Raw genomic sequence first — 13,816 nt, 5'->3', positions numbered from 1 at the left:
AATGACTCAACGTATTAATTAGGATAACTCTCCTTTATTGTTCTGTCTTAGTTGCACATTTTTTATTAGATTGCATGTAATGTAATGTAAAACAGAACAATGAATCAGAATTATCTGAAGTTGTCTTGACACCGGTGATCCTATGGACTCTGGCGTGCACTTTCACCTATTGAGATAGTGTTAAAAGGAAGCAGCTGAAATTAAATTAGCAAGCAACCTTGAAAATAGAAATGGTGCGTTTTGTTTCAATTCTGCATGGGATCTTGCTCCCTCTGTCTTGTCAAAGAACATAGGAACAGAGTTAATGGCTCTGGCTCTGAGCACTATGCGACTTAACTTCTGAGGTCATCAGTCGCCTAGAACTTAGAACTAATTAAACCTAAGTAACCTAAGGACGTCACACACATCCATGCCCGAGGCAGGATTCGAACCTGCGACCGTAGCGGTCACGCGGTTCCAGACTGAAGCGCCTAGAACCGCACGGCCACACCGGCCGGCACAGAGTTAATGCTACCTCACCTGTTGATTATTAATTTCACAATCGATAACTTCTAACGTCGGTCATCTTTGGTTTCTGATGGTGCAAGTGTTTAGAATATGTGTGTATGTGTATGTGTGTCTGTGAGTGTGTCTGAGAGAGTGTGTTTTACATTTCCAGAGTTTATTTGCGAACCGAGGTTTTAAATTCCCTTACACATTGCTTACTTGCTGCAGTTATAACCTTGAAAATTACAATGCATGCTCCTGGCGAAATATAGACGGTTGTCGAAGATGTCACCCGTCTGCATTGCCGTAAGTCATGTGAACAATACAGCTGCTGTTTCTCACAAGACGAATACGTCTGCTATAGTGACAACACATTACCATGTCTAATATGGTGTTGCAAACTTCCTAGCATTTATACCAACTCCCAGTCGTCTCGGAATGGATAAACGCACGTCCTGTATTGTTTTCAAGGGAATTTTATACCAATGGTCCTGCAAAATAATCGCAAGTTAAGGTAACGGAGGTAGATAGCGATCGCAAACTCTTCCTTTCAAAGTAGACCACAAAGGTTTAATAATTATGGGGATATAATGATTGGGATGGCCAGAAGATATGTAACAATTCATCCTCGTGCTCATGAGACCTGGCCTGAACGATGAGAGTAGTGTGAACAGAAACCTGTCGTCTTGGAACATGACACTGACGTCATCAGCCACAGTTGTCACATAGCCCTTGGCAGTAGTGGGACCTTGCAGAGTACTCATGGGGCCCATGGAATATCGCGATGTGGCTACCCACATCATAACCGACTTCCCACCATGTTTCACTCGTGGTACTTAAACCAGCCCAGAAGTCGGAAACACTGTAGAACAAGGCTGATACCATCAAATGACTTACTTCCACTGTTTCATAGTTTTGGTTTTATGGATTCAGCTACACCACTGATGAGTGGTTTTGGAATTTCACCTCGCCCTGCGTTTTTCTGATTATGGAGCTCCATTCGTGTTGTTTTGGTTCTCACAGGGTTGGCAAAGTGCGACGTTCGGTTCTATTTGTAAGGTATCAGGCAAATCCAACACCTTCCATGAAAACCCTGACATGATAAGCAAATCTTGTAGTATGTCACATAGCTCCGAATAAATCGTGACATTAAATTAGCCAAAAGTAATACGAGTAACTTGTGAGCAAATGGAATACCACAGACTAACACAAGAATGCCTAAATGCATGTCATACCTTCCCACCGTGAGACAGACGCAGTTCCGAGGGGAGAAACGAGAACAGAAGCCGAGAGCAGAACCGTCTTAAGCTAGAAGGCCCTACGATAAGGGACAGACACCAACGTCGCCAGCTAACCACCAGGACCACCCCCCAGCCCATGTTAAAAGCTAGAGCCCTCCAGAAGAACAGTATAGATCTTACGATAACACTAAAAGGGCCACACCAGCCGCAAGTTTTAGCGTGAGACTTTTTGGCGTCTCTGTTACGTTGCAAACGTTAAAAACATTGCCCCACCACGAAAAGTAACCGCCAGGACCACCCCCTAGCCCATGTTAAAAGATAGAGCCCTCCAGAAGAACAGTATAGATCTTAAGATAACACTAAAAGGGCCACACCAGCTGCAAGTTTTAGCGTGAGACTTTTTCGCCTCTCTGTTACGTTGCAAACTTTAAAAAAATTGCCCCACCACGAAAAGTATAACGTTTCTCATTGGATAGACAGAATTTTTGTAGGCGGAGCTTAACATTGAGACCCTGATTGGTCAGATGAAAACACAGCCAGATAGTTTTTTTTAAACCAACTTCGGTAAAAATGTAGTAAGGAGAAGTTAGGAGGGAGTTGCTTCCGAGACGGCGAAGTGTGTGGAGCTGCGTCGCCCGCCGCCCTCTGACGCTGCATATCCAACGACAAGGTAATGAACGCACGCGACGCCGAATTTTTGAGCGCATAAGCTTCACTCAGAACTGCAAAGGTCTCATCTGTTACATCCCCGTTTTGCGTAATACTATTGTCGATCCTCAATTAAAGCTCATTGTATTCACATCTGCTACGTAAGTTAAAATCTGAAACGCGATGATTTTTCTGTTATATAATTATTGAGAAACCACATCAGCCACTGTAATTTACGACAAGTTAGATAAGTAATTAAAGATAATTGAGGGTCACTGTAGACCATTTTGATAGTTTTCTCTTTTGTGAAGCTTAATTTAAACCTAGATTATAGAGGTGATACGGCATAGGTCATCCTTCGATCCATTGTAAAACTTGGAAACCCATTCAGGGAATATTCGCTCACATTTTTGTTGAACGTAGTTGCTTTTTATCATCCTGTACTAAAACATTTCCTTTTATCAATAGTGCAATTTATAAACAATGTTTTGTGAGTAGAATAAAATTTCCAATGGTAAACTTAACTGCTTTTTCAACGTTATTTTTACCAACTAACTAAAAATAGGAAAGCCTTGAACCCCTTCCACTAAATTTAGTTAGTATTAAGATTCTTTTACAGGGAGTGCAGTGGAGCTAGTCTCACTGAACTCTTCTGAACTCTACATGTCATGTGTGGTCTGGCGTCTCCGTACCAGCAACAGGTCCCAGGTTCAAACTAGTCAATTCCCTGAAAAACACGCTCAGAGCGTCGTTGCGCGAAAGTGGTAGGGAGACACGGCTTAGAACAGACAGAAACCACGCAGAATGTTAGATATTGTGACTTCTCAATCTGACGTCTACTTATTTTTCCTCACAATGCTCTTCAATGACATCTGCCTAGATACGTCAAAACACGCTTTCGATCGCGATGTCACTAAAAATGGTTCAAATGACTCTGAGCACTATGGGACTTAACTTCTGAGGTCATCAGTCACCTAGAACTTAGAACTACTTAAACCTAACTAACCTAACGACATCACACACATCCATGCTCGAGGCAGGATTCGAACCTGCGACGACAGGTGTCGCGCGGTTCCAGACTGTAGCGCCTTGTCCATTTCGGATTCTGTTTAGTTGACACCAGGTTCGTCTAAGCATTTGCAAGCCTGATGTACATGTGGGTCTCCGAGGCCATGACGACGTATATACCAGTTTGTTTTTCCATGTCTCCTTCCACATGTTCTCCATCTTGGGTAGTTGGACCTCAACAGCTGTCCAGAATGGTTATTTGACTTGAGTCGCAATGGAGCGTTCGAGAATGTTGTTGCGTCGTGGCATAAGTGCCATGTACTGAAGCTGTTTAGTGAACTTTATGTTGAAGTATCTAATATTTAAAGCCTCCTGGGGACTATGGACAAGTAAAACCAAGGCAGAGAGGAGAGCTGAAGGGCTGAAGAATGGACAGAAGTATTTCCTGGTGAAAATCGACGTGTAAGGAGGTATTCTGGAAGCAGTCAATGGCTGATGTCTCTGAATCAAGTGAGAGACGTTTTGTGGCTGATGTGCACTGAATTAAGACATACTATTGGAAGGATTATGAAGAACCAATTACTACAAAGTATTAATAATATTGTTAGTGAGAGAGCAACGTGTGTACCTGCTGTGGCTTGTAAATTAGTTGTACAGTGAAAAGATAAAATCTTCAGCTGAATATTTTACTTTGCGAAGTAAATTAAAGTTATTAAATAAATGGAAGGGCCTAGCATGGGTTTTGTGTGAAGTGTTAGCTAAAGGGCATGTACGCAAATAATAAATATAATCATGTGTGTACGCTTTATGAAACGTCCCCATTTGAACAATTATAAATGACTGTGCTTATACTGACACACAATATTTTTAGCGCAACGCAATCTGACTTTCAAAAAATCCCTACAAAAGAATGGCCCTGACTATAACATTAACCTATACCTTTCACAAATCACTTACCTCACAAAAATCTTCGTTACTCGAACTACTGCAATACAGCGAGCGCCACTACTGCCAGCTAAATAAAAGATTCAAACTATGGAAGGCACTAACTACTGACAGGCATAGTTAGCAAATGAAAGATTTTAATAGAGAACAAACAATGTATTTACCTTAACAGTCATCAAAAGTCATAATATATATAGGAGTTCATAACATCCATTCTTACAAATATCGAAACTCCGCCATTTCTCTCCCCACATCCACCACTGCTGGCGGCTCACCTCCAACTGCGCAACGCTACGTGCTGTTCACAGCCAGACCTAACACTACAATGGCGAGTATTACAACAATGCAAAGCAGCCACAGACTGCACACAGCACAGCCAGTGATTTTCATACAGAGGTGGCGTTACCAATAAAAAAACCTAAACAGCCTACTTACATAGCCCCCATGCTCCCCACAAAAAATTTTACAAATTGTTTTGGACAGTGGCCAATAATGATTTGATAATTTTTTTTAATAATTACAATAACAGAGATATCAATTGCACACACTTATTGATACAATGTTGGTCAAAAGCTAAACTTTCTCACAGTCCATAAAGACCGTCCTGATCATTCATCACAGTAAAACTGCTGTTTCTTTTCTCAAAGTCTGAGCAGTAAAAGAAAATGCACGTGGAAGTAATGGATTTCCATGCAGTCTTGAAGAAGTAGTGTTGTCCTTCCAACGGAAAGACAGTGCTGACTGTTGACATGCAGACAGGTATTGGTCCACAACAGAGCAAACCCACAGCAGAGTCAGTCGAAATTTTGAAGAGTATTGGTAGGTAGGTCATCACAGAGCAGACCCACTGTAGTCCTGGTAGAGATTACGGTATTGGTGGGCCACCAGAGGCGCAGACCCACTGCAGTCCTTGTAGAAATAATGGTACTGGTGAGTCAGCAAAGACGCAGACCCACTGTAGTCCTTGTAGAAATAATGGTATTGGTGGGTCATCAAAGGTGCAGACCCACTGTAGTCCTTGTAGAGACGGCCAGCAGCCATCTGTTGCGACTGTGCAGGTGCACAATCACCATCGAAGAGTCTTGCGGAGAATATAGCAAGTCCATAAACCACCACTTGTGCACTCACAAAGTTTTTGGAATTGTCCTTAGAACCAGCAATGCTGTTATCCAGTCCCTTGCTGAATTATTAACACACGTGCAAACACTAACAGTCCCTACTTCTCACATGTTGTCCGTATACTATGACCAACAGAAACGTGTGCAGTGAAATGTAACTTACAAGTTAATAATATGATGAACTGGTGTCAATTACAATTTTATAACATAAGAATACAATTTTGAAACATCAACTTCACACATGAGCATTAAAACAAAACAGAATAAATAATGTCTAAGCATATTTACAAGGTAAATAACATATTATTAATGCCAATTATATTTGAGGATAACAGTATTCCTCATCATAGTGAATGTAGCTTAGTATTAGAAAAATTCTACAACATAAGTCTTATCAGATAAACATATAAATACAGGAAAAACATAAATACCCAAGGGTACACAAACATATAGCGGAATAATACAAGGAAAGGACAGGGTTTGTTTTACTGCAGTATTTTGCAAACAAAACTTTCTTTACTTCTTGGAGATCTCCCTTCATTCATCATTATTCCCAAAAAGTCCTATCTATACCTGCTTTCTGTATTCTATTCATATTTCTTTCAAAATAATTATTTCTTAGTGCACAATTCTCATTTTTGCCAAATCAGTTTCTTATAGCTTCTCAATGCATTTCTTCCAATTCATCATAGTTAGTTTCTTATTTAGTCCACCCCCTCTTAAGCTAACTTAAATCTACTGAGCTCAGATGCTAAACTAAGGGACGAGGCAATGCAGCAGCACAAAACAATTAATACAAACAGCAATGACAAAAAAATGGAAATTGGCGAAGCAATTGCAATATTACAACTAATATAAGGCAATGAGCAGCAAACAAGAAAAATAAATCAGTAGTAAAGCTAGATTAACAGAGTAATACAAAGTGAAATTTAATAGCACTATGCCTGGCAAGCAGCAGCATAAAATGAAATAACTTATACCTAAACATGGTAAAGTTCAAGCAGAATAAATATTACACTAAAAATGGCCATGTCTAATACCTATGTCACATCTTAACACTAGAGTGATGCATCACAATTTATTCTACAAAAGAAATTACCAAGTACTTGAAAAGAAAATTCTGTATGCAATTCCTGTGAAATGTTTTTGTGCTCCTTCGTTTTTTTTAAGTACATCATACAGTTATTTTTTACTGGATCTGTAGGCATAAAATATTTATATTAGTACATCTATAAAATTTTATTTTAACCAATGCTGCAGTGCCGCTAGGAACTAGATATTAAATAAAATGAGTAAATAAATACATAAAGCAAGCCATATGGCATTTCTCTCAACTAGCAAGACAATAGCCGTGAAATGTATCTCATCGTTTCATTAGGCATTTTAGTAAATATCATAAATTAAGAGCTCCACAGTATAATCATATGTTTTCAAGTTTGAGCGTGTCGTATTTGCGATGCTTTCTACAAAGGAATGTCAATGGCGAGGATAATGGCCTCTTTCTTCTCCACCAAATGGCTTTTTCTCAAGGCGGCTGGCACACCTGGCCGCTCACAATGCATTACCTCACGGTCACTTACCTTTCTTACCGAAAAATTTACGACAGCAGTTTCCGCTACAGTGACAGTCTCATATAAAAATATTTCACAGGTCAAGAATTTGCGTTACCAATCTGTAGAAACAAAATCCTATTGATATAACAGAGTCCAAAAAATTTTCGTCGGCATTGTAATACATTCGCGCATTTACATACATTTCATAACTCTTAAAGTACGATTCTTGGTTTCCAACAACCTTTTTCACAAACCAGAGTCCCTAACCACTACTCATTATTCCTTACCTTTTTACACATATACATATTCGTCGACACTTCTTCAATATTTCCTCATAACAGATATGTAGCATATTCAAATAACTCATATAGCATCAGCTTATTAATCATAAACATACCTCAGCAGCATAATACACATCGTCATCGTAATAATAACATCATAACACCTCAGTCAAATCTCAAAAACGTCGTAGCTTTCTACAATAATTTGAAACCTAAGGAAAGTTCTCTGCTCATTTCAGTAGTGTCATCTACCTCAAATGTACTTTAAAAATCATGATCCCATACCAAATACATCATTCAAAGCTCTCATAGTATCACAATGGTTCCGAAAAAATATGAGCATTTCACAAAGGACAGACAAAACACAATTTCATAAGTGTGAAGTTATCCAACTGTGTAATTACGTAAACATCTGTCACTGATGTAGTAAAAAAAGATGTTTATCTCTCAGTTACCTGATCAGATAGCTGTGTAATTTGTGTTTTAGAGAAATATGGTACCGATGTGTAAAGTTGTATAAGCAAATACCATATTAGCTAGGGCTCCTTGTGCTTGCCAAACACATGGTACACAAAGTAAGCGTGTACCCCCCTGAGGATCAACGTAATTATACCCTCAGGTGTTACAGATTACAGCAATGGAATGAAATGTATCACGGAAAACCCTTGTGTCATTGCACTTCAAATATCTTTAAAAAAAATGTTTTAAGTGCGAAATTAATCACTCAAATACGTGTACTTTAGCGCTAAACTGTGCGTCATGTTGTAAGATCATTCTGTGGAAGTGTCGTAGTTATCGTCCTCTGTAAGCAAAGTTCTGCTGAAGTCAATGTACTTACCTCGTAATAAACGAAGTGAATTGCTTTGCGTATAGATATCTTAGTTATTACGCTTATTGCCGTGATGAAGAAAGTACTGTGCTGTAACGTATTGTTGTGCTACGGAAAAGGCTATCTCATTGTAGCTATACCACAAAAGTTACTACTAAAACATGTTTTACTTTCCAGAATAATTGAGAAAAAACTGTGCAGATATAAAACAGATACACCGCAAAAGCAACATTGTAAATTGTCACTCATTAGTAGCGTCGTGATAAAATCGTGTAGCTGTCACAGAAACCAAATACTAAGTCATCTTTAATCTCACACAAACCAAATAAGGAATGTCTTTTCAAGTAAACCAAAATGTTGCATTAAAATCTCATTAGCAGTATATGTCCTAAGTATGTAAGCCTTATAGTCGTTACGTAATCGAGCAACTAACAAGCAAGAATGAACACACACAATAACACTGTGTCGTCTGTTCACAATAACAATGCATTCATAATTTCTGTTTAAAAATGTTCCCTAGGTTCTAGACTGGATATTTAACTTCAAACATTGTTGCATGTTAACAGTTTCTTAAGTCTGACAAAGCATACTAGAAATGTGAAGTGAAAAGTTTTATGGCTAAGATTAAGTTAAAAAGCAGATCATCTCTCAATAAACGATTTTACATGTGAAATGTGGTGCAATCCTTTACCCTTTCTAGTACGCAGAGTTTCAACTTCAAAGCAATTGTCATGTTTTATACGTCGGTAAGGAATGCTAAATCTTTTCTCAAGGTTAGCGTCTGTGTTATTTTTCTCTGAGCCAGCCAGCGCAGGTGGCTGCCTGCGGTGCGAGTCATTGTCTGTCTCTTTGTTGGCGCGCGTCGTTATTGGGATAAGGAGACCTAACTTCTACAAATTCGCCTTGCCGAGAGGGCCCAGCTCTGTTAGAATCCCGCCAGTTCTGATGCAATTCAGGTCTGTCGTTACGAATATATCGTCTGTCGTCATGTCGGTAGATTCCGTAGTTTCTTCCTTGTCCGTCACGTGGTGGAGAATTTCTCCCTGAATCGTAACTGTGCGCCGAACTGTTGCGTCTGAAGTTATTCTGTCTCCCGTAATAATAATTGTTTTCGTTCCCATATTGTCTGTTTCCATGGTAGTCTCTGTGATAGTCATTACTATGGAAATGCAATCTTTCTCTGTAATTATTTTTACTCTGCCAACGGTTGTCATACGGGTGGTGTCTGGTTTGGTCACGATTTGTGTTGTCAGAATAGCCTTGTCGTGTCCAGTTATTATTTCTGTCGTCACGGAATTGTGACGGATGTGAACTGTAGTGATTGTTTTCCTGTTTTCTCATCCCGCGACTGTCTGTGTCAATTTCTAATTCTTGTAGGAGTCTTTGAAAAGCTTCAGTGTCGTCTTTGCAACGTCCTGCTAAAATAATATGTCGTAAATATTCAGGCAGTTTCATTAAGCAAATGCGGATGAGTTCTGAAGGGCTGTATGTGTTTGAAAGATATTGATTCTTATGCAACATGTCTTCAAAATATTTGACAAGGCTGGAAAATTCTGATTGTTCAAAGTGTTTCATCATCATGATGCTATGTTTTACTCGGTCTTGTGTGGCTTGAGACCAATATGCTGAGAGGAAGGCATGGTAAAACTCTCCTTCACTGTGGCAATCGTGAATGACCGACCGCATTCTTACAGCTGGTTCATTCTCTAAGTAGCCACACATAAATTCTAATCTGTGCTCTAATGACCAGTTGGGAGGAAAACAATGAGAGAATTGATGAAGCCACATTTGTGGATGAATGTCGTTGCCGGAATTCTTAAATGTTTTGAATTTAAGTGTAGTAATGAACAGCTTATAGTCAAAATCATCATGTCGGCAAGTCGCATGTCGGTCATTATTACGTCGTTTCGCCGGTTCCATCTCAAAATTCGGTGTGCCTTGTCAATTTCTTTCATAATTTCCGAAGTGTCCTGTGTTATTATTTTGTGGTTGTTCCGTATTTCTAAGTCCCTCTTCCCGTATTGGAGCGCGAGTGGCCTCTGAAATACGTAATTCTTGATTTACCTGAGTCAGCTGATCTTGTACTTCCCGGATTCCTCTTTGGTGTTGCGTATTAATTTGATTCTGATTTTGTTTGAATTTCCTAATTTGTTCGCACTCTTCTGTGTCATTAAAGACTATCGGTTTTGTGTCGTTTAGATTATCATCTACCTTCGTAGATAAGTTAGTGAACTGATCCGAAAGTTCGGCTACTTTCTCCGATAGTGAACAAATTTCCTCAGTGTGTTTTTCTGAACCAAGTCTCAGAGTGTCCATTTGTGTTGAAATCGAATCTAGTGTGTCCTTTAAGTTTTCTCGAGTTTTTGCAAGTTGCGTAACCGAATCGGTAGATGCAACTGAGTCAATTTTAGCCGACAAGGTCTCATGATTTTCATGAACAATAGTTTGCAGTTCTTTTATGGCTGCTTCGTGATTCTGTAATGCATTTTCATGCCGCGAAAAAATAGGTTGAAAATGCTCACAAATTTGTGTTTTTACGTCATTACAGACTTTTTGACATTTCGATTCAATGTTATGTAACTCAGTAGTTAAATCTTCACGTGTTTGTTCAAGTGTGGTGTCTAACTTCCGAAGATTTTGTTCCATTTGTCTCTGATTTTGTTCCATTTGTTGCATTAATTGCAATAATAATGTATTAGTGTCTGGAATCTGTTTCTCTATGCTTTTTGGCAGTGCATTTTCACCGGCAACATTCACATTTTGACAAGCAGAAAATGTGTCTTGACTCATTTGAGAAAACGCTGAGGACCCAAAACCTAAGTCTACAGTATTTGCAGTATCGTGTTCTGTCATTTCGGATTCCTGAGGCAAGCTGTTGCCGACCGATCGATCGATAATGCTTCCTTGTTCACTACCTGTTTCACTGTCTACACCATTATTTGCCACCCGCTCCATTTCCCTATGCACAATTACCAAATTACTACTTTGAATATTAGTTAATTCATTACACGGTGGCGCTAACACACTGCTTTCGTCTTCGCTGTCATTTCTTACTTTGGCGCCTAGTGTTACGTTTTTCACACGCCATTATTGTCACAATATTTCACACGATAACACAGAAAAGCACAATTTGAAGAGCAAAAATAGGGGAACACATTAACATAGCACTGAAAATAATATCTAGTTAATTGCAAGCGCAGCTGCGAAATACTTGCTGCAAATCTACATGCATGCCACAACTGTTTTACTGTACAACAATGAAAGACTGCAACTACAAAGGATATCTTCGCTACAATTACGCGCTAGCAATAAACAAAAGCTATACTAATTACACAAACTACAAGAAAAAATCAGAAGATTCCAGTGAGGTATCCTCGGCTAAGGGTCGACATATGAAACGTCCCCACTTGAACAATTATAAATGACTGTGCTTATCCTGACACACAATATTTTTAGCGCAACGGAATCTGACTTTCAAAAAATCCCTACAAAAGAATGGCCCTGACTATAACATTAACCTATACCTTTCACAAATCACTTACCTCACAAAAATCTTCGTTACTCGAACTACTGCAATACAGCGAGCGCCACTACTGCCAGCTAAATAAAAGATTCAAACTATGGAAGGCACTTACTACTGACAGGCATAGTTAGCAAATGAAAGATTTTAATAGAGAACAAACAATGAATTTACCTTAACAGTCATCAAAAGTCATAATATATATAGGAGTTCATAACATCCATTCTTACAAATATCGAAACTCCGCCATTTCTCTCCCCACATCCACCACTGCTGGCGGCTCACCTCCAACTGCGCAACGCTACGTGCTGTTCACAGCCAGACCTAACACTACAATGGCGAGTATTACAACAATGCAAAGCAGCCACAGACTGCACACAGCACAGCCAGTGATTTTCATACAGAGGTGGCGTTACCAATAAAAAAACCAGCCTACTTACAGCTTTACTACTGCAAAATGGTGGTCTCACTACAGTACTATTCAGAAATTGTTCTTGAACAGTTTAATGACGTTCAAGTACATCCAGTTAATAAATAGACGATGCCCCGGAGTAAGAATCTGCACTCATTTTCGGCGGAAGTTGTTTAAAATGGACTCCGACGGCAGTCATTTGTAGTAGATGATGACGAGCATCTACAACGGGAGAGGACCAGAGACCTAAATGTAGAAAGGTAGGAACTTTCAATAAACACATTGTTGTTATGGAGCAATAAGAATAACAAACCGTAATGTACAATACGCGAACTTTGACTTTTCTGTCAAAAATGTTCCAGTTAGGAAAAAATACAACAGGAATTATTATGAAATAAACGAGTTTCGTGACGAACGATTTTGCAGTGGAAGTAATAGAGAATGTAGGAAATTTGACATGTTTACCCAGATTCAGTTTGAATATTAAACTTCCTTGCAGGTACAATAAAGCGTTATGTGTGAAAAGCGTTAAGAACCAAACAGATAAGGAGGAACGTGACTGAACTGTCTAATGTATTTGTGATATGTTTGAATGTATATGTGGCTGAACTGCCTAATGTATTTGTGGTATGTTTGAATGTATATGGGACTGACCTGTCCAATGTATTTTTGGTATGCTAGAATGTATGAAAAAATGTATTTGTGACTGAACTGTCCAATGTATTTGTGGTATGTTTGAATATGTACGTGACTGAACTGTCCTATGTATTTGAAGAACCGTGAGTGAATTGTCCAATGCACTTTTGGTATGCTTGAATGTATGTGAACAATGTATTTGTGGTATGCTCGAATGTATGTGTGGGTCAACTGTACAATGTATTCGTGGTATGCTTGAAGGTATGCGTTACTGAACTGTTCAGTGTATTTGAGGAAAGTGACTGCTTCAACGTATGTGTGACTGAACTGTCCAACGTATATAAGGAACGGCCAATGTATTTGTGCTATGTTTGACTGAACTGTCCAGGGTATTTGTGGTATACTTAAACCGTCCAGTTTATTTGTGGTATGTTTGAACTTGTAGTATGCTTAAATGTATGTGAGCGTGGATGCATCTACAAAGTACATGCTATCTAATGTATTTGTGGTGTGCCTGAATGTCTGTGAATGAGGATGCATCAATACACTGTATGTACTAAAAGCGATAAGCTAAATTTAAGAGGCACAGCAGATGAACTTTGTCGACCTTAGAAGAATTGGTTTATTTCATTACAGTAAGTCAGCATCTCATAGGGGTGCCAGCTATTTCTTATTAGAAACATTTCCCGCCAGAGAAAATAGCAAACTGTGTTATACAATGTTGCATACTCGTGCATAGTGTTATCAAGTTCCAATGATGAATCACCAGTGATCCTTATTAGACAAGATTCAATCCTCTATCACTTTCCGAGTGAAGATCACATGTTATTAACGTATCAAAAGATGAATTAAACATTTCTGAATTCATAACATAATCTGTTTTTTCATAGGTGTCCTCTCTTGACGGTGCACTTGCTAACTACGTATCATCACAATTGTCACCGTCTGGTTGGTGCCAACAACTTTGCTTGGAATGCCCTGTATACAACTGAATGAAACGACTTGTATCGTACCATGCGCATTTCACTTTTATTTTATGAAAGACATCAGCTGCGGTCTGAAATATACACACACTTTTATGTCTATGCTGTTTTGTGTTCCATGTAAGACACAGTAAACTGATGTAATAAAATGGAACA

This window comes from Schistocerca nitens, chromosome 9, assembly GCF_023898315.1.
Source record: "Schistocerca nitens isolate TAMUIC-IGC-003100 chromosome 9, iqSchNite1.1, whole genome shotgun sequence".
NCBI lineage: Eukaryota > Metazoa > Arthropoda > Insecta > Orthoptera > Acrididae > Schistocerca > Schistocerca nitens.
This window is presented reverse-complemented; position numbering follows the sequence as displayed.